Genomic DNA, 27894 nt, shown 5'->3' with positions numbered 1-27894 from the left:
CCTAGCTCAGGAGTTTTAAATTTCATCTCTCCACCTCTATCCTCCAGCATTTGTCAACTACTGTTTACGTGGTTCTACCAGTTACTGGCGTCAGGAGGATTCTGCCCCAGGAAAGCTGTGAAACTGAAAAAGCAGTTCTGTTCATTTTTGCTTCGTGTTTTTGGTTGGTCTGTGTTTAGTATATCTCAGTTCAGTTCAATCTCTCAGTCGTATCCGACTCTTTGCGACCCCATGGACTGTAGCACGCCAGGCTTCCCTTTCCATCACCAACTCCCAGAGCTTGCTCAAACTCATGTCCATCAGGTCAGTGATGCCATCCAACCATCTCATCCACTGTTGTTCCTTTCTCTTCCTGCCTTCAATCTTCCCCAGCATCAGGGTCTTTTCCAGTGAGTCAGTTCTTCGCATCAGGTGGCCAAAGTATTGGAGCTTCAAATTCAGCATCAGTCCTTTCAATGAATATTCAGGGTTGATTTCCTTTAGGATTGACTTGTTTGATCTCGTTGTAGTCCAAGGGACTCTCAAGAGTCTTCTCCAGCACCACAGTTAGAGAGTATCAATTCTTTGGCGCTCAGCCTTCTTCATGGTCCAACTCTTACATCCATACATGACTACTGGAAAAATCGTAACTTTGACTAGACAGACCTTTGTTGGTAAAGTAATGTCTCTGCTTTTTAATATGCTGTCTAGGTTGGTCATAGCTTTTCTTCCAAAGAGCAAGTGTCTTTTAATTTCATGGCTGCAGTCACCATCTGCAGTGATTTTGGAGCCCAAGAAAATAAAGTTTGTCACTGTTTTCATTGTTTCTCCATCTATTTGCCATGAAGTGATGGGACTGGATGCCATGATCTCAGCTTTTTGAATGTTGAGTTTTAAGCCAGCTTTTTCACTCTCCTCTTTAGTTCTTCTTTGCTTTCTGCCATAAGGGTGGTGTCATCTGTGTATCTGAGGTTATTGATATTTCTCCTGGTAATCTTAATTCCAGCTTCTACTTCATCCAGCCCAGCATTTCACATAATGTACTCTGCATATAAGTTAAATAAGCATAGTGACAATATGCAGCCTTGATGTACTCCTTAGGTATACCTATATTTAGACTTATTATGTCTTCTTGGTGAGTGAACATTTTGAAATCGTTTAATGCCCCTCTTTATCTCTGGTAATTTCCTTCCTCCAAAGTCTACTTCTTCTGGTGTTAATATAGTCACTCTACATAAATTAATATTGTTTGTATGGCTTGTTTTACCCATCCTTCTACTAAAACATGAAGTAGATTTCCTGAAGAGAGCATGTATTTGGGTCTGATAGTCCTTCTCTTTTAGTCTGTGTGTTTAGACCATTTACATTTAATGTAACTATCAATATATTTGGGTATAAGTCTATCACTTTATTATTTGTTTTCTGTTTGTCCCCTGTGTGTGTTTATTGAGGTATAGTTAACATATAACTATCCTCTATATTTTTATTTCTATTTTTTTTCCTTTCCTGGATTACTTGAATGTTGCTCAGTGTTCCTTTTTTTTTCTATTTCATTGTTTTCTTCCAGTTTTATTGAGATATAATTGACACACAACACTGTATAAGTTTAAGGTCTACAGAATGATTTGACTTACATACATCTTGAAATGGTTACCGCAGTAGGTTTTGTGAACACTTATCATTTCATATAGGTGCAAAATGAAAAAAAAGAAAAGTAGTATTTTTCCTTATGAGAACTGTTGAGATTTATTCTCAACAATTTTCATATATAACATAGAGCAGTGTTTATTAATTGTATTTATTGTGTTGTAGATTATATCCCTAGTACTTATTTATTTTACAACTGGAAGTTTGTACCTTTTTTTAAAAAAATGTATTCATAGATAAGCTTTATTCCAGTGTTTACATAAAAATGAGTTGATGTAAAACAGGAAAAGGTTTTTCCAAAGGGTTAAAATGTATCAAACAACAGAACTTGGTCCTTGCATTTAGTTTGAATTCAGTTGGCTGATGCATCATTATTAATATCCACCCTCACTAATCATTTTCATCACACACAATATCAAAAGTCTTCTGGTGGCACTTCCTATTTCCCTGGAAGTCTCTTAAACTGCTTTCAGTTACAGAAGAAGGGCAAGGATTTTATCAGCTCACACTCTACTCCATTGGAGGCAAAAATACATCCCTCAATTCTCTTGTTTAAATTGTGGCTGTTGGAAAACAATGTCCAAATGAAGAAATTAGCACTAACACACAAAGAACACAGTATAATCTCCGTATAACAGTAACTTTGCTTCAAATTTTTTTCTTTAAGAATTATTTTCATTATCTCTCCACAAGGAAATTATAAAAATACCTGTAAAAACATTGAAAAGGCTCTTTAAAATCCTGGAATGAAGAATTCTGAAGTATAAATTATGATACATCTATGATTTGCAAATAAAAGAATAAAATAAATTCTACAAGTTGGAATTTCTGAATGATTTTGGTAGGAGTTTACCAAAAGGAGCTAGAACATCAGACCTTAACAATTTTCTATTTTCATCCCAATTGAGTTTTTGATCTGTTGACAGGCACAGTCCACACAGGAACTTGCTTCTGCCACTAATGATGAAGTCAATCTGAGGGACAGAGATTTGTATCCTGGATGCACCAGGCTCTTCCATGCAACTGACTGGAGTGGTCTTCCCTTATTTTTTCCATCATGTTTTAAATAAAAGTAAATATACATATGGTAAAACATTTAAATGATACAAGAGGATTTAAAATAATAAATATCCTTTTCTCCCATAACCTAGAAAATCTGATGTTTTCCAAATCATCAAACAGTCACATGAATAATTTGCAAAGTGAAGTCAACCTTAGAGTCCCTTCATCTGAAAATTATTCTCAGGATTTCTGGAATACGTTGTTCTCTCGTCTTTTACTTCTGTTACAGAGGAAAGCCATGCAGTCTTCTTCTCAAAAAAACTAACTAGGAAAGCAACTCACACACTCTGCTCAGAGACAGCAAGTCTAGGCAACACCTTGTACTCCGTGGATCTAGTCCTGGCCATGGGCAGGGGCTCTGGTATCAACCAGAGACACGGGCGGGTGGCCGGAGCCCAGCCGAGCGCTTCTTGAATGCCTCTGATCCTCCGGGCCAGCTGCGCATCCTTTGAGAAGAGCGTGACGCGGCCGGCGTGTAAGGAGAGGAGACAGGCATCCTCGAAGAAACGAACCAGAAACGCGTAGGCCGCCTCTTGCGGGGCCAACACGGCCTGGGTTTGCCAACTGAAGTCCACACCACGAGTGAATTTAACACATATTTCTCTTGCCTGTGAAGGAGCAGGGATGGGGATCAAAGGGAGGAGTAGAGAGGAAAAGGAGACTAAAGAGAAGATAGACTCTCTCCGCGAGTCTCTGTGAATCTTCACTTCTGTTCCTTCCTGTTGCTTAATCTTGGAACCTAACTGGTAGCTGGTGTCAGCTCCAGGGAGCTTAGAGACGGCGGGCACGGCTCTCCTGGTCTCGGTGGTGGGAGAGGGGGGGCAGTCTCTCGGGGCAGGGGAAGGGATGGGAGGGTGGTTGGATGAGAGAGTTGCAGGCGGCAGAAGGGGGTCTTTCTTAGCAGCAGGCGTGTGCCCTTCTGAAGCGCTCGGATCGCCTGCAGGAGCGCATGTCTCCAGCGAGCTCGTGGACAGGAGGACGCGCCTGGACACGGGCCGGCGGGTGGGCGGCGGGAGCCGGCTCGTGGGGCGCCCCCTCGGTGTTTCGGGATCGCGGCTCCGGCGGCGCGGGCCCCGTGGTGGGTGCGCAGGAGGTGTTTCGGCCCCGGGGCTCCTTCTAGTTCTTGGGGGTCCGGGAACAGAGGTTGGGAGGGCCGGGGCGCCCCGGCCGGCCTCCTGACCCGGCTGGGTGGTGCTCTGGAAGTTTCTACCCTTTGACCAGGTTCTTCCAATTCCCCTCCCAATAACCCTCTGCGTACCTCCAGTAACGACAAATCCGATCTCTTTTTCTATGAACTTGTTTATTTTTGAAGTATAATTGACTACAACACTCTTAGTTCCCGGTGCACAGCATAGCGATTTGACATTGCTATACATTTCAAAATGATCGCCCTAAATCTAGTTACCATCTGTCACCATGAACGGTATTACTTATTACTGACTATGTTCCCCTATGTTATTATTGACTGTATTATTGATTATATTCTTAGTGTTTCATTTTAATCATTTTTATTGATGTTTTTCACCATGTATCTCTGTATAACTATTTTAGTGGTTGCTCTAGAGATTATAGTATTCATATTTAGCTTTTCTCTGTCTGCTTGGAAATAAGATTGTGCCACTTCATGGGGAACATAGGAGCCACACCGCCACTTAGTGCTACACTTCGTGCATCAAATACTGCTTCAGACAGTGTTAGAAATTTTGCTTTCTGCTGTCATACATATATACATCACATATACATACAAAATAGTCTGGGGACTTCCCTGGTGGTCCAGTGGCTAGGACTCTGTGCTCCCAGTGCATGGGGCCTGGGTTTGATCCCTGGTCGGGGAACTAGATCCCATATGCTGAAACTAAAGATTCCACCTGCTGCAGTGAAGATGGAAGGTCCCAAGTGCCACAACTAAGACCTGGCACAGCTACATAAATACATAAAAATAAATATTTCTTAAAAATAAATAAGAAGTATAAAAAGCTGCCTGCTTTGGCCACTTCTTAAAAAAAAAAATAATAGAGACTTCCCTGGCAGCCCAGTGATTAAGATCAGGACCTCCCACTGCAATGGGCGTCGGTTCCACCCCTGGTCAGGGAACTAAGATCCCACACGCTGGACTGCTGCTGCTGCTAAGTCACTTCAGTCGTGTCCGACTCTGTGCGACCCCATAGACGGCAGCCCACCAGGCTCCCCTGTCCCTGGGATTCTCCAGGCAAGAATACTGGAGTGGGTTGCCATTTCCTTCTCCAATGCATGAAAGGGAAAAGTGAAAGTGAAATCGCTCAGTCGTGTCCGACTCTTAGCGACCCCATGGACTGTAGCCTACCAGGCTCCTCCATCCATGAGATTTTCCAGGCAAGAGTACTGGAGTGGGGTGCCATTGCCTTCTCCGAGGCACAGACAAAAAAACTATATCTCATATTTACACAGTTATTTGCCAGTTCTATTGCTCCTCCTTTATTCCTGAAATTTGTTTCCTCTGGTATTATTTTCTTTCTATCTGAAGAATTTCCTTTAGCCTTTCTTTCAGAGTGGGTCTGCTAGAGAGCTCCCCTCTTGCTTTAGTGTAGATGGTACAGAAGGTGAGGATTCAGTGTAGTGCTGCTGATCAGTGAGTCTCCAGGGTGCCTGGTCACTGCTAAATTGCCTTGTGTGAACGTCATGGTTAGTGTACTGGAATTGCCCGGTTTCAGTCATATGACATGAGCACCACACAGCAGACAGCTGCCCTGTCCTGCACCAAACAGGAAGAGGTAGCTGAGCCCTGATGAGTGCCATCTGATAGCCACCTTTGATCCTTCTGACTCAGTGACCCACTTGTCTTCTTGAAATTTGTGCTCCCCTTGCCTTGTGATGGAGCGATGTCCAGACATCAAGCATATGCTTCCACGGTCACCTGGTAACATGGGAGCTCTGTGTGACAGCTTTTCCAAAACTATCAGAGAGTTCTCTGATAGTACAGAATTAAACAGGAATTTAATAGAATTAAATGGAATTAAATAGGTTTCTTTCTCCCCTCATAGAAATTTCAGGCTTTAGAAGAAGGCAGGGGAATGAATACTTGGGGGCTCAGGGACTTCTTGAAATCATTTGAGGCCAGGCTGGCTTTTCAAAAATATTTAATATTTATTTATTTATTTGGTTGCATTGGGTTCTAGTTTCTACACGTGGGATCTTCGTGGTGGACTCTCTAGTTGCAGCTCCTTGGCTTAGTTGCTCCATGGCATGTGGGATCTTAGTTCCCCAACCAGGAATCAAACCCTTGTTCCCTGCATTGCAAGGCAGATCTTAACCACTGAACCACCAGGGAAGCACCAGGCATATGTATGCAGACCAAGATACACTACCTTCAGACACGCAGAAAGGTCACCTTCTCAGGAAGGCCTTCCCAGTCTGCCCCATTTAAGGTTGTGAGTCGATGATACCCCACCTCCTCCTGCTCTGCTTCTCTCATATTACTTATCACCATTTAAGACAGGATTTGCTTATTTGCCAGGTTTGTCTGTTTCATTAGTTGCAGTGTCCTAAGTGCCTAGCTGGGAAGAGAAGAGAAGCAAAAAGCAAAGGAGAAAAGGAAAGATATTCCCATCTGAATGCAGAGTTCCAAAGAATAGCAAGGAGAGATAAGAAAGCATTCCTCAGCGATCAATGCAAAGAAATAGAGGAAAACAACAGATTGGAGAAGACTAAATATCTCTTCAAGAAAATTAGAGATACCAAGGGAACATTTCATGCAAAGATGGGCTCAATAAAGGACAGAAATGGTATGGACCTAACAGAAGCAGATGATATTAAGAAGAGGTGGCAAGAATACACAGAATAACTGTACAAAAAAGATCTTCATGACCCAGATAATCACGATGTTGTGATCATTCACCTAGAGCCAGACATCCTGGAATGTGAAGTCAAGTGGGCCTTAGAAAGCATCACTACGAACAAAGCTACTGGAGGTGATGAAACTCCAGTTGAGCTATTTCAAATCCTGAAAAATGATGCTGTGAAAGTGCTGCACTCAATATGCCAGCAAATTTGGAAAACTCAGCAGTGGCCACAGGAGTGGAAAAGGTCAGTTTTCGTTCTAATCCCAAAGAAAGGCAATGCCAAAGAATGTTCGAACTACTGCACAATTGCACTCATCTCACATTCTAGTAAAGTAATGCTCAAAATTCTCCAAGCCAGGCTTCAGCAATATGTGAACCGTGAACTTCCAGATGTTCAAGCTGGTTTTAGAAAAGGCAGAGGAACCAGAGATCAAATTGCTAATATCCGCTGGATCATTGAGAAAGCAAGAGAGTTCCAGAAAAACATCTATTTCTGCTTTATTGACTATGCCAAAGCCTTTGACTGTGTGGATCACAATAAACTGTGGAAAATTCTGAAAGAGATGGGAATACCAGACCATCTGACCTGTCTCTTGAGAAACCTGTATGCAGGTCAGGAAGCAACAGTTAGAACTGGACATGGAACAACAGACTGGTTCCAAATAGGAAAAGGAGTACATCAAGGCTGTATATTGTCACCCTGCTTATTTAACTTATATGCAGAGTACATCATGAGAAACGCTGGGCTGGATATGCAGATGACACCACCCTTATGGCAGAAAGTGAAGAAGAACTAAAGAGCCTCTTGATGAAAGTGAAAGAGGAGAGTGAAAAAGTTGGCTTAAAGCTCAACGTTCAGAAAACTAAGATCATGGCATCTGGTCCCATTACTTCATGGGAAATAGATGGGGAAACAGTGGAAATAGTGTCAGACTTTATTTTTGGGGGCTCCAAAATCAATGCTGATAGTGATTGCAGCCATGAAATTAAAAGATGTTTACTCCTTGGAAGGAAGGTTATGGCCAACCTAGGTAGCATATTTAAAAGCAGAGACATTACTTTGCCAACAAAAGTCCATCTAGTCAAGGCTGTGGTTTTTCCAGTGGTCACATATGGATGTGAGAGTTGGACGGTGAAGAAAGCTGAGCGCCGCAGAATTGATGCTTTTGAACTGTGGTGTTGGAGAAGACTCTTGAGAGTCCCTTGGACTGCAAGGAGATGCATTCAGTCCATCCTAAAGGAGATCAATCCTGGGTGTTCATTGGAAGGACTGATGTTGAAGCTGAAACTCCAATACTTTGGCCACCTCATGTGAAGAGTTGACTCATTGGAAAAGACCTTAATGCTGGGTAGGATTGGGGGCAGGAGGAGAAGGGGACGACAGAGGATGAGATAGTTGGATGGGATCACTGACTTGATGGACATGGGTTTGGGTAGACTCCAGGAGTTGGTGATGGACAGAGAGGACTGGTGTACTGCAATTCATGGGGTTGCAAAGAGTCGGACACGACTGAGCGACCAAACTGAACTGAAGTGCCTAGAATGGTGCATGCTCAGTAAATATTTCTTTTTTTTTGAACTTGCTGCATGGCTTGTGGGGTCTTAATTCCCTTACCAGAGATTGAACCTGGGCCCTCAGCAGTGAAAGCATGGGGTCCTAACCACTGGACAAAGGGAATTCCCTCAGTAAATATTTCTTGAATGAAAGAACGCAGTTTTGCAACTTTCTTTTCTTTCTTTTTAAAAATAAGTTGTCTCTGACATCCCCCCATGGTGTACATAACCACACCGGGCACCTCCTCCCTTTTAATGTTCCCCCTCCCATCCTTGGGCTTCCCAGCTGGCCCTAGTGGTAAAGAACCTGCTTGCCAAGACAGGAGACCTAAGAGACCCAGCTTCGATCCCTGGGTCGGGAATATCCCCTGGAGGAGGGCATGGCACCCTACTCCAGTATCCTTGCCTGGAGAATCCCATGGACAGAGGAGCCTGGCGGGGTACAGTCCAAGGGTTCACAAAGAGTTGGATACGACTGAAGTGACTTAGCACACATGCGCGCTGCCATCCTAGCTTGGTCCCACAGCTACAGAGTGTGCTGTTATTACCTGCAAGTGGTTTGAGGGAAGCGACACGCTCTGGGACCCTTGAGCTTTAGGATGGAGAAGCACGGGCCCCTGATGTGGCCTCTTCTGTGTGAAGGAGGGCTGTCTGATATGCTGACGCCCCAACACAGGCCTGTCCTTTCAGGTCATATGCGGGTCATTATATGATAGCCCCTGATGGCTCAAACAGTTAAGAATCCACCTTCAGTGCAGGAGACCTGGGTTCGATCCCTGGGTTGGGAAAATCCCCTGGAGGAATGTATGGCAACTCATTCTAGTATTCTTGCCTGGAGAATCCCTGTGGATAGAGGAGGCTGGCTACAGTCCATGGGGTCGCAAAGAGTCGGACACAACTGAGCGACTAAGCACACACGGCATGTATGATAGTCCCTTCTGTTGAAGGAGGTTGTACAGGTCTCATGAGTCAGAACCTGGCAGGTAACTGCTGAAAAGCAACCGTGTTATGGAACCTAAGACCCTGGAGAGCATCACAAGGCGCTGGCAGTGAAACCACCTGCTGGGAAGAGCAAGAGGCTCCAGCTCGTGCCTCGCCTCTGCTGTTTGCTGTTAGGAGATGAACAAGTGTCTGCCAGGTGCCACTGCTGTGTGATGAAACGGGGGTGCAGACCAGGTCCATTTCCTTTGCAGCACTCCAAACCCACCCACCTGGATACTCTCTTATCTCTGGCTGATGGCTTGTGATTGGCCCCCAACACATTTCTGCAGGGGAACAGGGCTTCATGTCAAAACCACCTGGGTTCCAGGGAGTAGAGAATTAAAACATCTAAGAGGAAAGAACACAGGGATTGTGTCTTGGGGAAAATGGGATGGTTTTGAATGAGTCTTCGTGTTTGGAAAGGGTGTTAAGAAGGAAAAAGGCATCTGTGCAAATTACTTTGGTCAGCTTCTATAAGTAGACCTCCTTGATGGTTCATCTGGTGGTTAAGAATCTGCCTATGACACAGGTTCCATCCCCGGTCCAGGAATATTCCACATGGTGCAGGGCAACGAAGCCCGTGTACCACAACCTCTGAGCCTGTGCTCTAGAGCCCGCAAGCTGCAGCGTCTGAAGCCCATGCATCCTAGAGCCAGTGCTGCACAGCCAGAGAAGCCCCTACGACGAGAAGCCGGCACATGACAACCAGAGAGTAGCCCCCACTTGATGCAGCCAGAGAAGGCTCATGTGCAGCAGCGGAGACCTGGCACAGCCCAAAGTAAATACATAAATAATAAGAGTAAAGAAGATAATAATAAATCTTAAAGAAAGATTTCAGACCACTGAAAGATCCTTAGAGGTTCCAAGGAGACAAAAAATTATTATGAAATGAATGCTTAACCACTGCTTGTTATACTCAACATATTTTAAAATTAATTTTTCTTGGAGTAGAGTTGCTTTGCAATCTTGCTTTAGTTTCTGCTGTACAGCAAAGTGGATCAGTTATATGTATACATATATCCCCTCTCTTTTAGATTTATTTTCCTACTTAAGTCACCACAGAGCATTGGATAGAGTTCTCTGAGCTATACAATATGTTCTTATCACTTATCTCTTTTATACATCAGTAGTGTACATGTGTCAAACCTAAACGTATTTATTTTAGACAAGGTGGTTGATGGTATTGTGTACCTTATTTACATCCCCCACCCCCAACTTTGGATCTACTTCTATTACCTGTTAAGAAACTGGTGTTAAAATTTCCATCTGTTTCTAGCTTTGGTTCCTTCAGTTCTTGCTTTGTTTTGAGGCTCTGTTGTTAGGCATGTGGATATTTATGACATGCCTTACTGCTGACTTACCACTATGAAAAGTCCATCTTCTATCTCTAGAAGTCTAGAGACTTCTTCAGTATTCTTCAACATTCTAATGTTTAAAGTATGCATGCTATGGGTTTTAACCAGTTACTTTTTAAAAATTGCAGCTTTGCTTTAAAAAAATGACAGTTTTATTGAGATATAATTCACATACCATCAATTCACCCATTTAATATGTATAATTCAGCGGTTTTTAGTATATTCACAGGGTTGTGCAACCATGGCTACAACAGCTTTCAGAACAGTTTCATCATCTCAGAAGAATCCCACATTAGCAGTCATTCCCAGTTTCATTCGGACACCCCACCCCCATTAGCCCAGGGCAACCACTAATTTATTTTCTGTCTCTATAAATTTGCCTATTCTGGACATTTCATATACATGAAATCATACTATAAGTGTTCTTTTATGACTGGCTTCTTTCACTTGGTATAATGTTCTCAAGGGTCATAAGTGTTATAGCATGTTTCAATATTTTATCCAACCATTTTTTCTGTTTTCTTTAAAAAAATTAATAGACTTTATTTTTCAGAGCACTTTTAGGTTCGCAGCAAAATTGAATAGACAGTGCAGAGAATTCCCATATATCGAGTTAGCCAATAAGTTCATTCATGTTTTTCTGTAATATTTTATGGAAAAACCCAAACAAACTTTTTAGCCAACCCAGTACTTTTCCCACCCCATAGCTTCCACCACCAACATCCCCCACCATTGTGGTTACAGTTGACAAATCTACGTTGATACCATGATCACCCAGAGTCCAGAGTTTACACTAGGGCTCACTCCCTGTTTTACACCCTATGGGTTTTGGAAATGTATAATAACATGTTTATACCTTTACAGTATCATATAGAGAAGTTTCATTTCCTTAAATCCCCTGTGCTCTGTCTGTTCATCCATGCCCTGTCCCCATCCCCGGCAACCACTGATCTTTTTTACTGTCTCAACAGTGTTACTTTTTCCAGAATATCATATGTTTGGAATTATATAGTATGTGGCCTTTTTAGATTGTCTTATTTCACTTAGTAATGTGCATTTAAAGTTCTTCCAAGTCTTTTCACATTTGCTAGCTCATTTTTAAAAAGTGGTAGATAATATCCCATTGTATGGATGTACTGAAATGTACTGGTTTTTTTTGGCCATGCTGTGTGGCATACTGGATCTTGGTTCCCCAACCAGGGATTGAACCCATGTCTCCTGCATCGTGAGCATGGAGTCTGAACCACTGTACTGCCATAGAACTCCCTCTGTTCACTTATTTGGAGGATATTTTTGTTATAAACAAGTTTTGGCAATTATGAATTGAGCTGCTCTAAACATTTGTGTGCAAGTATTTTTGTGGACTTAACTTTCATAATTTATTTGAAATTAATATTCTGCAACTTCACATGTAATATAGAGATCCTGCAAATGTGTACCCCCATTCTCACTCACTTGGATAGTATAGATATTGTATGTATTACATCTACATATCTTACAAATTTGACAAGACAGTGGTATTTTTTTTTTTAACTTTAGTTGTATTTTTTCCAAGTTTACAACTTTTTTCTCTCATTTTAATCAGATATTTGGTTTTTTGGATTCTGTTTATTCCTTCCTAAAAATATAAATTTCCATCTGGCCTAATTTCTCTTCAACTAAAGCATTTCCTTTAGCATTTCTTTTAGCACAGGGCTGCTGGCATTTCTCTTAGTTTATTTTTTTTAATGGAAAATGTATTTTGAGACTTCCCTGGTGGTCAAGAGGCTACAGCTCTGTGCTCCCAATGCAGGGGGCCTGGGTTCCTTCCCTGGTCAGGGAACTTTATCTCACATGTCATAGCTAAGATTTCGCATACCGCAAAGAAGACAAGATCCCTTGAAGAATATTTTTGGTGTACAGAATTATAGTTGGACAGAGTTTTCTTTTTGTTGTTGTTTTTAAGCATGTTAAAGATGAAGTTACACAGTCCTCTGGAGCCCATTATTTCTGAGAAGAAGTCAGCAGTCATTTTGAATTATTGTGTCCTTATATGTGATGTGTTGTTTTTCTTTGGATGTTTTCAAGATTTTCTCCTTATGTTGCTTTTCATCAGTTTGGCTCTGATGTGGCTGGCTGTAGTTTTATTAACTTTACACTAAATGGGGTTTACTGAGTTTCTTGAATCTGTACATTTTTGTTTTTCACAAAATTTGGGATGATCTTTGCCATTTGTTCTTCAGTCCATTTTTCTGCCTAATTCCCTCTCTTCTCCTCCTAGAGCGTATGCTAGACTTTTGAAGATTATCTTTTTAATCCCTGAGGCTGATCTTTAAATAATTTCCTCTTCTCTATTCTTAAGATTGGATGATTTCTATCCATCTGTCTTCAAGTTCCGGAGAAGGCAATGGCACCCCACTCCAGTACTCTTGCCTGGAAAATCCCATGGATGGAGGAGCCTGGTAGGCTACAGTCCATGGGGTTGCTAAGAGTCGGACACGACTGAGCGACTTCACTTTCACTTTTCCCTTTCATGCACTGGAGAAGGAAATGGCAACCCACTCCAGTATTCTTGCCTGGAGAATCCCAGGGATGGTGGAGCCTGGTGGGCTGCCGTCTATGGGGTCGCACAGAGTCGGACACGACTGAAGCGACTTAGCAGCAGCAGCAGCAGTCTTCAAGTTCTCTGACTTTTTCCTCTATCATATCCATTCTGCCATTAAGCCCTTTATTTGAATTTTAAAATTTCAGATATTGTGGGTTCTCAAATTTCCATTTGGCTGTTTTATTGTTTCTATTTCTCTACTGAGGTTTTCTATGTGTGCATTCATTAGGAGAATCTTTTCTTTCACATCCTTGAGTATAATTATGCTGGCAAAGGATTTTAAGGCAGCTAATTCCAATATCTCACTCATTTTGAGGTTAATCTCTGGTTTTGATTTCTCTTACTCTTTCCTGGTTCTTCATTTTTGTGAGTATTAAATGACTATGTCCTGGACATTGTGAAGGTGTGTCATGGAGAAGGAAGTTTCTGTTATATTCCTCTGAAGAGTGTTCATTTGTGTTTGTTTTAGTAGGCAGTGCTATGGATTCATACTGGAAACTCTGCCTCTGGGCAGCAGCTCAAATCTCATTTCAGTTCTTTTATTCTTTTTTTTTAAAGCATTTATTTGGCTGTGTTGTCTTAGTTGTGGCATGCAGGATCTTTCACTGTGGCATGCAGGCTAAGTAGCCCCATGGCATGTGGGATCTAGTTCCCCGACCAGGGATCGAACTCAAGTCCCCTGCACCGGAAGGAGGACTCAACTCCTGGACCACCAGGGAAGTCCATCAGTTCTTTTATTCTTGGCTGAGCTGCTTGGAGGCTGCTCTGCACACACATAGTTGGGTTGTCGGGTGAATTAGGTAGCATTGATTCCTCACTCATTTTTCAGCTGCTGTGGTTGCCTCAAACTCGGCAAGCTATCAAAACTGTTTTTTCTATCAAAGTTTTAGCTGCTCCACCTGGTGTGTGAGTGAACTGGAACAAATTGGCCTTCTTGGGAACCAGACAACATTTTTATTCATCTCAACCTGTGATTTTGACTTAGGATGTTGTCGGCAAGCTGAACTATTAGTATTTACAAGGCTGTAATAGCTTATAAAAGAATTAATTATAGAAATAAAAACTGTAATAACTAACGTTAACTTAGTGGATATGTTTAGAATAGAATAGGCACCAATGAAAAGAATGTTAGGCTCTGGCATAAAACATCCCGAAGAAAGTATGAAGCCAAAAGGAGGGAAAATGTGGGTCAGAGAGGAGCGTTAGGGAGGCTGGTGTGAGAGAGTCTGATGCCCGCATCCTTAGAGTCTTGGAAGGAGGAGACAGGGAATAGGGCAGAAGCAATATTTGAAGAGATAATGGCTGGGGATTCTGGCAAAAGATCTCAAATCATGGACTTAAAAAAATTTCTTTTTAAATTTTTGGCCATGCCACGCAGCACTTGGGATCTTCTTTAGTTGCCCAACTAGGGGTTGAACTTGTGCCCCCTGCAGTGGAAGTGTGGAGTTAATAATTCCTTTGAGCTTCAAAAAGATAAATCAAAGGAATGTATACCTTCAAATATCACGGTAAAGCCTGTGGTTTCTCACCTGCAAAGTGGAATAGGGTTGAGTATTTAAAGAGTTTCAAACAGTTTAGCACTGTTGTGACTTGAAATGGTAATACCACCTGATCTTAGTCCACAAGCTATAAGACAAGGAAGGACAGCTCCTGCCCAGGCAACCTACTGGGTTGTTGGCATCCACACCCCTGGCCTCCCAGCCTCTTCCTCTCTTGTCTCCCTTCCTTGCTGCTGCAGAGCTGATCACAAATGTTGTACTGTGTATAAATTGCAAACCTTAAATTCATGTGTGCAGGGAGTATCATTCTGTCTGTAGTGCACCGTGGTTTCCTTCTACAAGCCCACATTTGGTGGGTGGCAGAAACTTCACCTTGATCCATCCGGAGGTCACCCGGGGGTTGTATCTCAACTTCCCAGGGGCTCACGTGTAAGTGAGGTACAGGTTGTGTTCTGTCCACACTGGAAGCCACTGGACTTGTCCTTTGAGTCTGTCTTGGAGCTTTGGTTCGAGTAAGTCTCTCTGACCCCAGTGTGCTCCCGAGCCGAGCTCTCCCTTAACCCAAGGCTGGTCAGCTGTCCTGAGTGCTGCCTAGACGTATTGCCTCTGCTAAGCCCCAGCCCCTCCTGCCTGAACTCAGCCTTTGAGAATGAGTGCACAGTCAGCGCCTGATCTCTGCAGGGGTCTTGCCACGTTGCCCACTCGACATTCTACTCATGTCTTGGCACTAAATCATTTGCAGTTCTTGGTTGCTTTCCAAGGACTAGCTGTGAACCTCAAATATCATGGAAAGCCTCTCTTGGTTGGGCTCTGTCCTTTCATACCTGGGGCAGCATGTACAGAACACCCTCCTCTGCCTGAGTGGTCGTCACTCTGGTCCCTCTTGCAGAATCGCACCTGTTGCAGGTGTGTCACTGGGATGCTCTTTCCTTCTCCATTGTCTGTGCCAACAGGCGTGGGAAGCACAGTCCTTCTCCACCCGGGCACACTCACTCTGGGGTGCACAGCCTGTGTTTTTCTTTCCTTGTGACCCATGTTTTTGTGTGAACCCAGCTGGATTTACTTCAGGCCAGTTTGCACTGCCATTGAATCAGAGGGAAGTATCTTTGCCAATGGGATGATTCTTTTTTTCAAAGTTGTCTCTAACTGAACTTCCCTGGTGGTACAGTGGATGAGAATCTGCCTGCCATTGCAGAGGACACAAGTTTGATTCCTGGTCCGGGAGGATCCCACATGCCAAGGGCAACTAAGCCCGCAAGCTGTAACTACTGAAACCCGTGCACCTAGAGCCTGTGCTCTGCAACAGGAGAAGCCCTGCATTGCAATGAAGAGTAGCCCCTGATTGCCATAAAGAGAAAGCCTGTGCATGGCATCGAAAACCCAGCACAGCTATTGATTAATTATATATAAAGTGTCTCTCATCGTAAAGGCAATGAGAAAATACCTTCCCTGTTGTTGCCCACAGGCCACCGGTTAGGGACACAGATGCTCAGAGAAGTCAGGACACCCGTGGCCCGTCAGTGCACGGCTCCCTTTAAAATGCCGTTCCTCAAAATAGAAAGCCCAGAGATAAACCCACGCACCTATGGACACCTTATCTTCGACAAAGGAGGCAAGAATATACAATGGAGAAAAGACAATCTCTTTAACAAGTGGTGCTGGGAAAACTGGTCAACCACTTGTAAAAGAATGAAACTAGAACACTTCCTAACACCATACACAAAAATAAACTCAAAATGGATTAAAGATCTAAACGTAAGACCAGAAACTATAAAACTCCTAGAGGAAAACATAGGCAAAACACTCTCCGACATAAATCACAGCAGGATCCTCCATGATCCACCTCCCAGAATATTGGAAATAAAAGCAAAAATAAACAAATGGGACCTAATTAAAATTAAAAGCTTTTGCACAACAAAGGAAACTATAAGCAAGGTGAAAAACAGCCTTCAGAATGGGAGAAAATAATAGCAAACGAAGCAACAGACAAACAATTAATCTCAAAAATATACAAGCAACTTCTGCAGCTGAATTCCAGAAAAATAAACAACCCAATCAAAAAATGGGCCAAAGAACTAAACAGACGTTTCTCCAAAGAAGACATACAGATGGCTAACAAACACATGAAAAGATGCTCAACATCACTCATTATTAGAGAAATGCAAATCAAAACCACAATGAGGTATCATTTCACACCAGTCAGAATGGCTGCTATCCAAAAGTCTACAAGCAATAAATGCTGGAGAGGGTGTGGAGAAAAGGGAACCTTCTTACACTGTTGGTGGGAATGCAAACTAGTACAGCCACTATGGAGAACAGTGTGGAGATTCCTTAAAAAACTGGGATTAGAACTGCCATATGACCCAGCAATCCCACTGCTGGGCATACACACCGAAGAAACCAGAATTGAAAGAGACACATGTACCCCAATGTTCATCGCAGCACTGTTTACCATAGCCAGGACGTGGAAGCAACCTAGATGTCCATCAGCAGACAAATGGATAAGGAAGCTGTGGTACATATACACAATGGAATATTACTCAGCCATTAAAAAAATACATTTGAATCGGTTCTACTGAGATGGATGAAACTGGAGCCCATTATACAGAGTGAAGTAAGCCAGAAAGAAAAACAACAATACAGTATACTAATGCATATATATGGAATTTGAAAGATGGTAACGATAACCCTATATGCGAGACAGAATAAGAGACACAGATGCATAGAACAATTTTATGGACTCTGAGGGAGAAGGTGAGGGTGGGACGTTCTTGGAGAATAGCACTGAAACATGTATATTATCATATGTGAAACAGAACACCATTCCATGTTCGATGCATGAGACAAGGGCTCAGGGCCGGGGCAATGGGATGACCCAGAGGGATGGGATGGGGAGGGAGGTGGGTGGGGGGTCCAGGAAGGGGAACACATGTAAACCCATGGCTGATTCATGTCAATGTATGGCAAAAACTACTACAATATTGTAAAGTAATTAGCCCCCAACTAAAATAAATAAATTTATAAAAACAAAAAACAAAAAACAAACAAACAAACAAAAAATGCTGTTCCTGCAGCCTGTGCCTTCTATCACACACTTCTTTTCCCAAAGTATTTCTGAGGCCAGTTTCTAGCATAGGGACTTCCCAGGTGGTCTAGTGGCTGAGACTCCAAGCTTCCAATGCAGGGGGCCCAGGTTCAATCCCTCATCAGGGAACTAGATCCCACATGCCGCAACTAAAGATCCTGAGTGCCGCAATGAAGACTGAAGATCCCACGGCTGCAACAAAGACCCAGCACAGCCAAATGAATAATTAAAAAATTAAAAATAATTTAAAAAAAGAGATTCTAGCATAAATCAAGGATGGGAGATAACATCCGACAGCAGGAAGGCACGGCAGGTCCCTGAGGTCCGCATTCTCCCATGCAGAAGTGGGGAGATGGGGCAGTGTGGGGCTGTTTCAGGGGGCTCTTGTCAGAGGTGAAGTTGCTCATTTGCTGGGTCCCCAGCTAACAGTGCACCAGGTGGGCCCTTCCCAAACCTGCCGTCGAAGCTGTGAGGATCGACCAGAGAACTGGTTTGAATTCTTCTGTGTCTCCTTCCTTTTCCCAGGACCTGCTCGTCCCCTGTTCATCTCTCCTGGGCATAGATCTTTCCAGGGAGGCCTCTTCCAGTCTTCTGAGGGGGGTGTTTCCAGGCCTGGCTGAGTAGATTCCAACCCAGAGGCCGTGGCTGGGCTTGGAGGCCTCCTGATTCCCACAGAAGATCGTGGGCAGATGGTGTCTATCTTGAGTTGTGCCAACCCAGCTGGAATAACATCTCTGGAATCTACTTCAGTGTTTGATTAATAGGGTAAAGGAGCAGTTGGCCTTACAAACCCAGAGGATTACATATTACGTTTTGCATATTACATATTCTTCTGGTAGATTTTTTACTTAAGTGCGAGAAGGAGAAAAGAAAAGGCTTAAGGGCAACAGCTTTGTACATTCACTTTTCTGTGTCTGTTGGGCAGTCCCTTTTCTTTCTTTCTTTCTTTTTTTAGACTCTTTTCTTTTGAGTAGATGTGATATGATCCAAAGTGTTTGGAAAAGAGAGACCAGTGCCCTCTCTTACATTATGTTGGATTCTTTATTAATATATGTTCTTTTTCACTGTTCTATCAGCTTTGATTCCATTTCTGATCCACATTATTTTCATCTTTGGCTACATATTTGTGGATGGTAATGTGTACTGGGCTGGGCTAGAGTCTTATAAATACTGTTGTTTGTGTCCTGAGACTGACCTGGCTTTCAGCATTTTCCATGTAGGCACATTTTTTTTTTCAGTGTTCCAGGATTTTATTTGTATGTGGGAAGATCACACATTCATATTCATACATGCATAAACTCACCCTTTAAACACCAGACCATACAGGGGAAGATGACAAAAAAAGTATGATGTGCTGTGATGGGCCTTCCCTAGTGGTCCAGTGGTTAAGACTCTGGGCTTCCACTGTGGGGGTCACAGGTTTGATCCTTGATCAGGGAACTAAGATCCCACATGCCAAGCAGCAAGGCCAAAAAAATTAAAAAAAATAAAACAGATAGTTCTGTGGCATGCTGAAGAGAGGTCCAGCAAAAGCTAGTGCTCTCAGGGAAGAATTTGGATACGCAGGGAAGGCAAGAAACAGGGGAAGACACAGACTGAAAGATATTTTATGGCTTTATATTTAAATTTTTAAAAAATAGAACATTGTCCTCTGTATATTTTTATATCTTTAAATATTGATTCATTTGAAAATACAAGCATAAAAGAAAAGCAAACAAAAACATAATGGGGGATACATTCTGCCTCCTGGGCCCAGCTGAGTAATGACCACCCCATGTAACTTATATGCAGAGTCATGTAGGCACATTTTAAAAAACGTTTCAGCGTGTTTAGGACACTGTGAAGTTGGTTGGAAAGAATGACACAGATGTAGCTGAACAGGTAATTCTGGAGCTCTGAAGTGCCAGGGCATTTCCCTATTGATGTTTAAGACAGGGTCTGTTTAACCACCGTGTACTGTGCTCCAGTACCTCTGGTTATGTAATTGGTTTGCTGCTAATGGTGCATAATGCATGTCTGCCAGTGTTTGCGTGGATGTCAAAGAACAGTTCATGTTGCCTTTCCCCAGCCCAGGACAGGAGAGGGAAAGAGAAAGGGAGACTGAGCAGATGTTGACCCAGACTCTGGGCAAAGGCCAGAGGGAGACAGGAGACAGTGTCTGTGGCAGAGACTGTTCCAGGGTTCTAGCTGTAAGAAGCATGGCCCCTGAGCCCTGTGTCCCTGAGAACTCATTCCCTGGACTCCTGCTCAGTGATGATGGAGCCCAAAGATGCTGTGATGGACCTGAGAGAACCAGGATGTCAGAGGATGAAGGTGCCTTGGGCCGTGAGGTTTGGCCTCCTTGTTTGATGTCTCAGGAAGCCCAGGCTCCAAGACCTGAAGCACTTTAACTGAGGCCTCACAGCTGCTTCACGACCAGGCCTACTAGCTGGGTCATCCCAAGAGTGGCAGGAGAACTCCTGAGGACCTCGTGCTTCGGACTTGAAGGGTCCTCTATCCGATAAACCGTGGGTGTCTCCATCATTGTATCTGAGGACTTTCTTTGGCCCTGCAGCTGGGCAGCTACAGGACTTGCTGGCCTCCAGGTACAGCCCAACAGGTGGCCCTAGCCCAGTGTGACTGTGTCCTTGTAAGAAAAGGAGACTAGGATCCAGACACACACAGAGGGACGCCCATGTGAGGACACAGCAGGAAGGAGAGACATCCCAGAAGAAACCAGCTCTGCCAACAGCTTGATCTTGGACTTCTAGCCTCCAGGACTGTGAGAAAATACATTTCTGTTGTTTTAAGTCACCCAGTGTATAGTACCTTGTTGTTGTTGTTGTTTGGCATTTATCTTCTGACTTTATTCTTTTGTTCATAGAACTTTTGACTTTTAAGCAAACTCCCCAAACTTCCCACTCTTTTAAGGATGATGAAAAAGCTGTATTTCATTCTAGGTGTTTCATAGATTACTTTTTTTTTTTTTGGTTAAAACTTCTGACTCTTCTGGAATTTGCTGAAAAGAATGAGATGGGTAATCTCTTTTTTTTTTTTTTTAATATGGCTAATCCATTTTTTTGGATAGCATTTTCTTTCTTCCCTTTTTTCGGTCAGCGCTGAGTTTTTGCTGCTGTTCGTGGGCTGTCTCTAGCTGTGGTGAGTGGGGGCCACACTGTCTAGTTTCATTGCTCAGGCTGCTCGCTGTGGTGCCTTCTCTTGTTGTGGATTATGGGCTCTAGGGCATGTGGGCTCAGTAGCCATGGTGCATGGGCTTAGTTGCCCTGTGACATGTGGAATCTTCCTGGATGGGGGACCGAACCCATGTCCTCTGCATTGACAGGCGAATTCATAACCACTGGACTATCAAAAAAGTCTCGCTATCTTAACTTCTAACACTGCAGATTAATTTTTTCTTCTTTTGAACTTAATGCAAGTGGAATCTTGCAATATCTGCTTCTTCCATCATGTTTATAAGACTGAGGTTGTTATGTAGCTTGTCCCTCTCCATGGCTTTCAGTTTCCTGGAATATGTCTCAAATTACTTATTTTTACTTATTTTTGCTTTTGGCCACATGGCTGGCAGGACCCTAGTTCCTCAACCAGGGATTGAACGCATGGCCCCTGCAGTGGAAGCGCAGAGTCCTAACCACTGGACTGCCAGGGAAGTCTCCACTTATATTTTTACTATTGATGGATATTTGGATTGCTTCTAGTTTAGAGTACAATGAATAATGTTGCTTAAGAAAGTGTGTCTTTTGGTGCACAAATCTATGGTTTCTGTTGAGTTGGAACCTAGGTGTTGAATTGCCATGTGGGTGGGTATGTGAGTGGGTATGTGTGTAGCTTTGGAAGATAAAACTAAGCAGGTTTTTAGAGCTGTTGTGCCAGTTATACCCCTACTAACAAGTTCTGAGCATTCCAGTTGCTCCACGTCTCTATCAAAACTTGATATGATCAGTCTTTACATTTTAGCCAGTGGTGTGGTATACTAACAAAGCTTTCACAACTATCCCCCAAAGTCCTACTTTGAAGCATTTTCGAATGACTGTGGTATAAATAGTCCTCCCAGAGCAGATTTTAACCTACTAAATTGATACCATTGAGACAGAGGATGGAGCTGTGAATGGTCAGCGTGAGCAGCTCCAGCTGCCTGGACCTCATTGGTACCTCTTGCAAACCATCAAAGTCTAAGAGAGGAGAAGAAGACAGTGGGGAATCCATGGGGGCTGCTCCTTGGTCACTGAGCTGTATAGAGTGTATATAGTTAGAAGCATCGGCAGGGATTTCCCTGATAGAGGGTCTCACCTCGAGGCTAAGGAGGCACCATACACTTGGAGTGGCGGGAGATGTTCCCTTCCCAGCCTGCCTTCACGCTTGTCCACTCCATCCACGTTCTTTAGCTGACTGAGGAAATCTACCTCTGTGCTTAAGTGTACAATATCAGGTCCTCATCTGTGAAATGGGGTGATTGAATGGCACCCTTTGGGACCGCCCTTTTCTAACTCTGATATTCTGTAACATTATTCTCAGATTGAGGGTCACAGGCAAAGTAGCTTATCCTTGGGAAATCTGGATTGAATAACAATGTTACAGAAATCACTCATAAAACAGCCAATAAGAGTCCATGGGAGGAAGACAGCAAGGGTGGACCGTGATTGCCAGACCTACTTGGTGTTGAAAATTCAAGTTTATACTCATTGAGATAATAAGCTGTTGTTTTAATGTCCATCTGCGATAACAAATGCAGCTAGATGACAGATTTCTTTAAAAATTCATTGTATTGAACTGCCATACAACCCAGCAATCCCACTGCTGGGGATACACGCTGAGGAAACCAGAACTGAAAGAGACACACGTACCCCATTGTTCATTGCAGCACTGTTTACAATAGCTAGAACATGGAAGCAACCTACATGTCCATTGGCAGACGAATGGATAAGGAAGTTGTGGTACATATACACAATGGAATATTACTTAGCTATAAAAAGGAGCAATTTGAGTCAGTTCTAATGAGGTAGATGAAACTGGAGCCCATTATACAGAGTGAAGTAAGTCAGAGAAACAGCAATACAGTATACTAATGCACATATATGAAATTTAGAAAGATGGTAATGATGATCCTATATGCAAGGCTGCAAAAGAGACACAGATTAAACAACAGACCTTTGAACTATGTGGGGAAAAGTGAGGGTGGGATGATTTGAAAGAATAGCATTGAAACATGTGCATTACCGTGTGTAAAATAGATGACCAGATCAAGTTTGCTGCATGAAGCAGGACACTCAAAGCCGGTGCTCTGGGACAACCCAGAGGAATGGGGTGGGGAGGGAGGTGGCATTGGGGTTCAGGATGGGAGGACACATGTGCACCCATGGCTGATTAATGTCTATGGCAAAAACCACCACAATATTGTAAATCCTCCAATTAAAATCAATAATGTTTTTTTAAAACCTCAAAAAAATTCATCATGTTGAGGGAGATTGGCAAGCAATGATTAAACTGTGTAAAAGTTACTTTGGGGATCTTTGGAATCAGGAGTCTGTTTTAGCAAATGCCCTTCCATTGCACTCGCTGTGGTTCCTTCAGGAGGAAAATCAGTCACTGCTTATTCCATGCAACTGCTGTTTAATATTTGGGTAGAAGTGCAGAGGGTTGAATTTAGAAATTCTAGTATAGGGAATTGGAGAAGGCAATGGCACCCCACTCCAGTACTCTTGCCTGGAAAATCCCATGGATGGAGGAGCCTGGTAGGCTACAGTCCATGGGGTCGCTAAGAGTCGGACACGACTGAGCGACTTCACTTTCCCTTTTCCCTTTCATGCACTGGAGAAGGAAATGGCAACCCACTCCAGTATTCTTGCCTGGAGAATCCCAGGGATGGTGGAGCCTGGTGGGCTGCCGTCTATAGGGTCGCACAGAGTTGGACACGACTGAAGCGACTTAGCAGCAGCAGCAGCAGTATAGGGAATTCCCTGACAGTCTAGCAGTTAGGACTCTGCTTCCATTGCTTCCATTGCACTGCTTCCATTGCAGTGGGATCAGGTTCTATCCCTGGTCAGGGTCCTAGAATCTCACAAGCCGTGAAGTGCAGACAAAAATAAATTAAATTAAATGAACCACACTGCCTTAAATAAAAAAGAAATTCTACTGTAAAAAAGACTCCAGTATGTGTGTGTCTTTGTATGCTCTGTAAGTTTTTGTTGAAATCTGGACATTCTGATTCTCCCACACCTCAGATATTAATGATTTTTATTAGTTGAGGACTACAGTTGTCTTTGTGATTTTTCGAAGTTATTTTTACAAAGTGTGTTGTTTGTTGTGCGTGGTGACTGAAGTTTCCATTCTGCTATGTCTGCATTCAGTCAGTGACCTGACAAAGGTCTCCCCCACTGAGTCTTCCTGTTCGTCTTACCCTTCTCCTAGATGTTCTGAGGGCTGTCCTTGTGACTCAGTGATAAAGAACCCGCCTGCCAATGCAGGAGACACAGGTTCAATCCCTGGGTCAGGAAGATCCCTTGGAGAGGGAAATGACAACCCACTCTAGTAGTCTTGCCTGTAAAATCCCACAGGCAGAAGAGCCTGGCAGACAACAGTCCATGGGGTCACAAAGAGTTGGACACGACTGAGCGACTAAACAGCAATAACAGAGATGTTCTGAGGGAAGCTACTGCAGCCCAAGGAAGCTGACCCCAAGGCCAGAATCTGCTCCAGGTCCTCAGTCACCAACAAAACACACAACCCCAGGTTTTGGGTAACATGGTCCTGATTGCCCACTCTGGCTCCAGCCAAAGGACTTTGGGCCGCTGTCCTTACGGCTCCGGTCCCCAAGGCGACAAGGGTGGTGACTGGCTCCTGCTCACCGCTTTCTTACAAAGATCAGGAGCCTGTTTTCATCACCTTGCTGTGTCTGATCTGGTTCTTGAGTTTCAAATAGTTCCTTCTAGTCCCTCTTTATGGCTCAATTTTGTTCTGGTGGAGTTTCCTCCCCTGCCACTTTGCATGACATCACCTTCCCCACTGTTTCTCATTTTTGAATTTTTTTTGGCCTTGCCATGTGGCCTGTGCCCCCTTCATTAGGAGTCTTAACCACTGGACCACCAGGGAAGTCCCCCCCAACTGTTTTTTAATCATACATTGATGATCTGTACCCTATCAGCTATGACACTAGGGATTCAAAATTGTAGTATTTCAGTTTGTCATTTCTTCTACACTGTTACTGGCTGTTTTTAGTAAAGAGAAACTATTGCTGTCTTTATGGTAGAATTTTCGAGTTGAATTTAAGATAGAAGCTGATATTGATACTGAGAGTAAGGTTTTCAATATTTGCATACATACAGTGATACACATAGAGAAGCTCATTTTTATATGTAGAACCTTATGTGGATAACCTCGTGTATATAACCAGCTAATTATGTAGATGTTTTATAACCACTGGGTCTATGGCTATCATCCTAGCACAAATATAAGTACATGTGATTATAAAAATCTTTAGGGAGACTTCCCTGGTAGTCCAGTGGCTAAGACTCTGTGCTTCCAATTCCAGGGTGCCTGAGTTTGATCCCTGGTCGGGGAACTAGATCCCAAATGCTTCAACTAAAAATTCCCACGTGCCACAATTAATACCTGGCATAGCCAAATAAATTAAAAAAAAAAAAATCTTTAGGAACTGCGAAGTTTTTTCCCATTCTGAATACCTACTTTGTAGGAAGAGCAAAGACCATATTGATCACCAATTAAATGACGCATTAGCTTATTTTTATATTGTTAGGATTGGAAAATCCCTTGATAAAAGTGACGGCCTCTCAAGCTTTATCGCTGAAATAGGGCTGACCTTGGCAAAGTAAATAAATAGTATAAGTTTTGAAAAATAAGGAAAAAAGCCATGAAAACAGCTAATGCAGAGATTAATCCTAAAAGTTCAGAACTGCTGAAGTGTGAAGGTTGATTGCCAGCCCCAAGGCTATTTGACATGGTGCCCAGACCTGCTCTTCTGGAACCCAAGGCTAGGCTTCAATATTTAATCATGGTTGTAACATCTTTCCAGATACAAAACATGCCATCTAGAATGCGACCTTGGGGCTGTTTGTTCTGGGTCAGCACGCTTTTACAGGGTTTTTTGGAGGACCTTGTTTGGGGTTGTTCTGGGTTGCAATGCTCTGGGTCCACACAGCACACCCAGATGCTTGTGAGAGGCCATAGCTCTTCTCCCTGTCGTGATACCCAGCAGGTTTCCAGGGCCACAGATTAAATTCCTTCATCGCTATGCATCAGTTAAATGCAAACCTACACCTTCCCTCATGGCCTCCAGAGGGCTGCGTGGTCCTGCAGAGTGCTGGTCAACCACTGTTTCTTAAACAGTATTCAGTTTGTTTGAGAGCAGGTTTTTCTCCCCAGGATGAAAACAGGGTTTTGCCTCGCCTGGTAGCAAAGTTTATGCTCCAATTTTAAATAAAGTTTTATAGCATTCAAATTACTGAGAATCTACAGATTCCAACTTCAAAAGAATCAAACCACGATAAGCCAAGGGCTCCTCTTTATCTGGAACGTTGAATGTGGCTGGGCTTTCTGGCGGTTTCCATGCGCAGACCTTTATGCATTTGTAGAATCCAGAAAGGATTAAATAATTTAGTTTGGGTGAAGAGAGAAACTGAAGAGGGCCTTGGACGTTCTATTATTTATAACGACCACTTGGCTGTGAGGCCTGCACTTCACGGGTGAATAGGCCTCGGTGCCAAGAGTGGGCAATGCAGGACACGGGACCCCGCCTGAGGGTCCCCTCTGTCTCTTCTCCCTCCCAGGCCTGGGGAGTCTGAACAGAGTCCGGGTTAATATACTCCTGGCTCCCTGCTGGGAGGGACAGGGTTAAAGCTCTTCTCCTTCTCACCTTCTTGTTCTGTGTTTAAGTTGATCCCTTTTCCCCATAGGGAGGGAGGGAGGGGAAACATTTCTGGAAATAGGATTTGAGCAACTGGGAACCTGGGGACCCGTGTGCACGATGGTGATTCTGCTGTCATTCGTGGTGTGATGAGCACAATAGAAAAGATGTCATAATTCCGAGGTGTTTAGAGTGTCCAGTGGCTTGTCCAGCCCTTTTCTGGGACTCTAGAGTCCTGTGGAGGCCAGAGGCATCAGCGTGGTTGTGGTACAGACCTGAGCCCCGGGGTATATCCCAGGTGGAGGCACCCTTTCCGTTTTTCCAAACCTTCCTGGCCCATCTCAGTGCTGAGGTTTGCCATCTCAGTGCTGAGGTTTGCCATGTGGTATCTTGGCTGCAAAAAGACCCCCATCCTGGGGCAGAAGGAGGGCTCCCGTGACCAGAAGCAGTGACTCCTTTCTCCCAATATTTTTCCTGGTGTTTTGAAAGCAGTATTGTGCTGTGCTAAGTCGCTTCAGTTGTGTCCGACTCTTTGCGACCCCTTGGAGTGTATGTAGCATGCCAGGCTCCTCTGTCCATGGGGATTCTCCAGACAAGAATGCTGGCGTGGGTAGCCATTTCCTTCTCCAGGAGATCTTCCCAACCCAGGGATCCAACACACATCTCATAATTACATCTCCTGCATTGGCAGGTGGGTTCTTTACCACTAGCGTCACCTGGGAAGCTTAAAGCAAGCATAAGGAGCCTAGGCGGCAGCAGCCCACGAAGCAAGGAAGCAGGGAGGCGATCACCAGGGACCCAGCTGACCCTCCCGGCCCGCGGCGAGGACAGTTGATCGCCCACACTCGGCCCCTTGAGGGCGCAGCACGCCGCAGGGGTGTGGAGGGACGAGGGGGTGTCCCCCTTCACGGGCCCCCACCCCAGCAGCCGGGGAGCAGGGCCGGGACACCAGCCGGTCTGGGCCTTATCTTGGATGGAGGTTAGGAAGTGTCCTAGCAAAGGGCACCTGAAAGATCTTTTGTGCCTGACCTGTAGGATGCTGGTCTGAATCACACCGATGGTGTATGCCTGGATGGCTGAAGACAAAGCACCTGCTCTGTTGGGTCAGGGTCTCACTTTCCTAGGGAGGAGGGAAAAGAGAGGAAAAGAAGTGTTTCTGAATGGCCAGGACTCCACTGTGATGGGCAAAGCTGGCATGACTGGGGTGACAGTGGGCCAAGAGTGGGGGGCCCTCACCCCTGAATCAGCCCTTGAGTGGAATTGGGAGGGGGCTACAGTCCAGCAAGCTCTCTCAGGATGGGGCTGGCTTGTCACTGCTCTTGAGAGGGCCTTCACTGCCCTCTGACCTCCAGCCCCACACCTGAGTTCTGCCCAAGACTGGAATCCTAGGGCAGGAGTGCCAGGCGTCCCACAGGTCCTGGGTGTTAAGTGCCTAGAGAAAAAAATAGAGTGAATATTTGCCAAAATACTAAT

The 27894-nt window shown here is 43.9% G+C and overlaps 1 protein-coding gene and 1 pseudogene across 2 annotated transcripts in view; one reads left to right on the top strand and one right to left on the bottom strand.

The window, feature by feature from the left end:
• NINL (ninein like) overlaps positions 1-27894 on the top strand; it is a 95178-nt gene that overhangs the window by 12812 nt on the left and 54472 nt on the right. The window lies entirely within an intron of this gene.
• LOC145532111 (uncharacterized) lies at positions 315-4626 on the bottom strand (annotated as a pseudogene). The gene is made up of 2 exons (XR_014073000.1): positions 3564-4626; positions 315-3297 (listed from the first exon to the last, which is right to left on the bottom strand). The product of XR_014073000.1 is annotated as an uncharacterized LOC145532111 (transcript).

Source organism: Giraffa tippelskirchi, chromosome 13 (genome assembly GCF_054371585.1).
Source record: "Giraffa tippelskirchi isolate mGirTip1 chromosome 13, T2T-mGirTip1v1.2.pri, whole genome shotgun sequence".
In the NCBI taxonomy this organism is placed as follows: Eukaryota; Metazoa; Chordata; class Mammalia; order Artiodactyla; family Giraffidae; genus Giraffa; species Giraffa tippelskirchi.
This window is presented reverse-complemented; position numbering and strand designations above follow the sequence as displayed.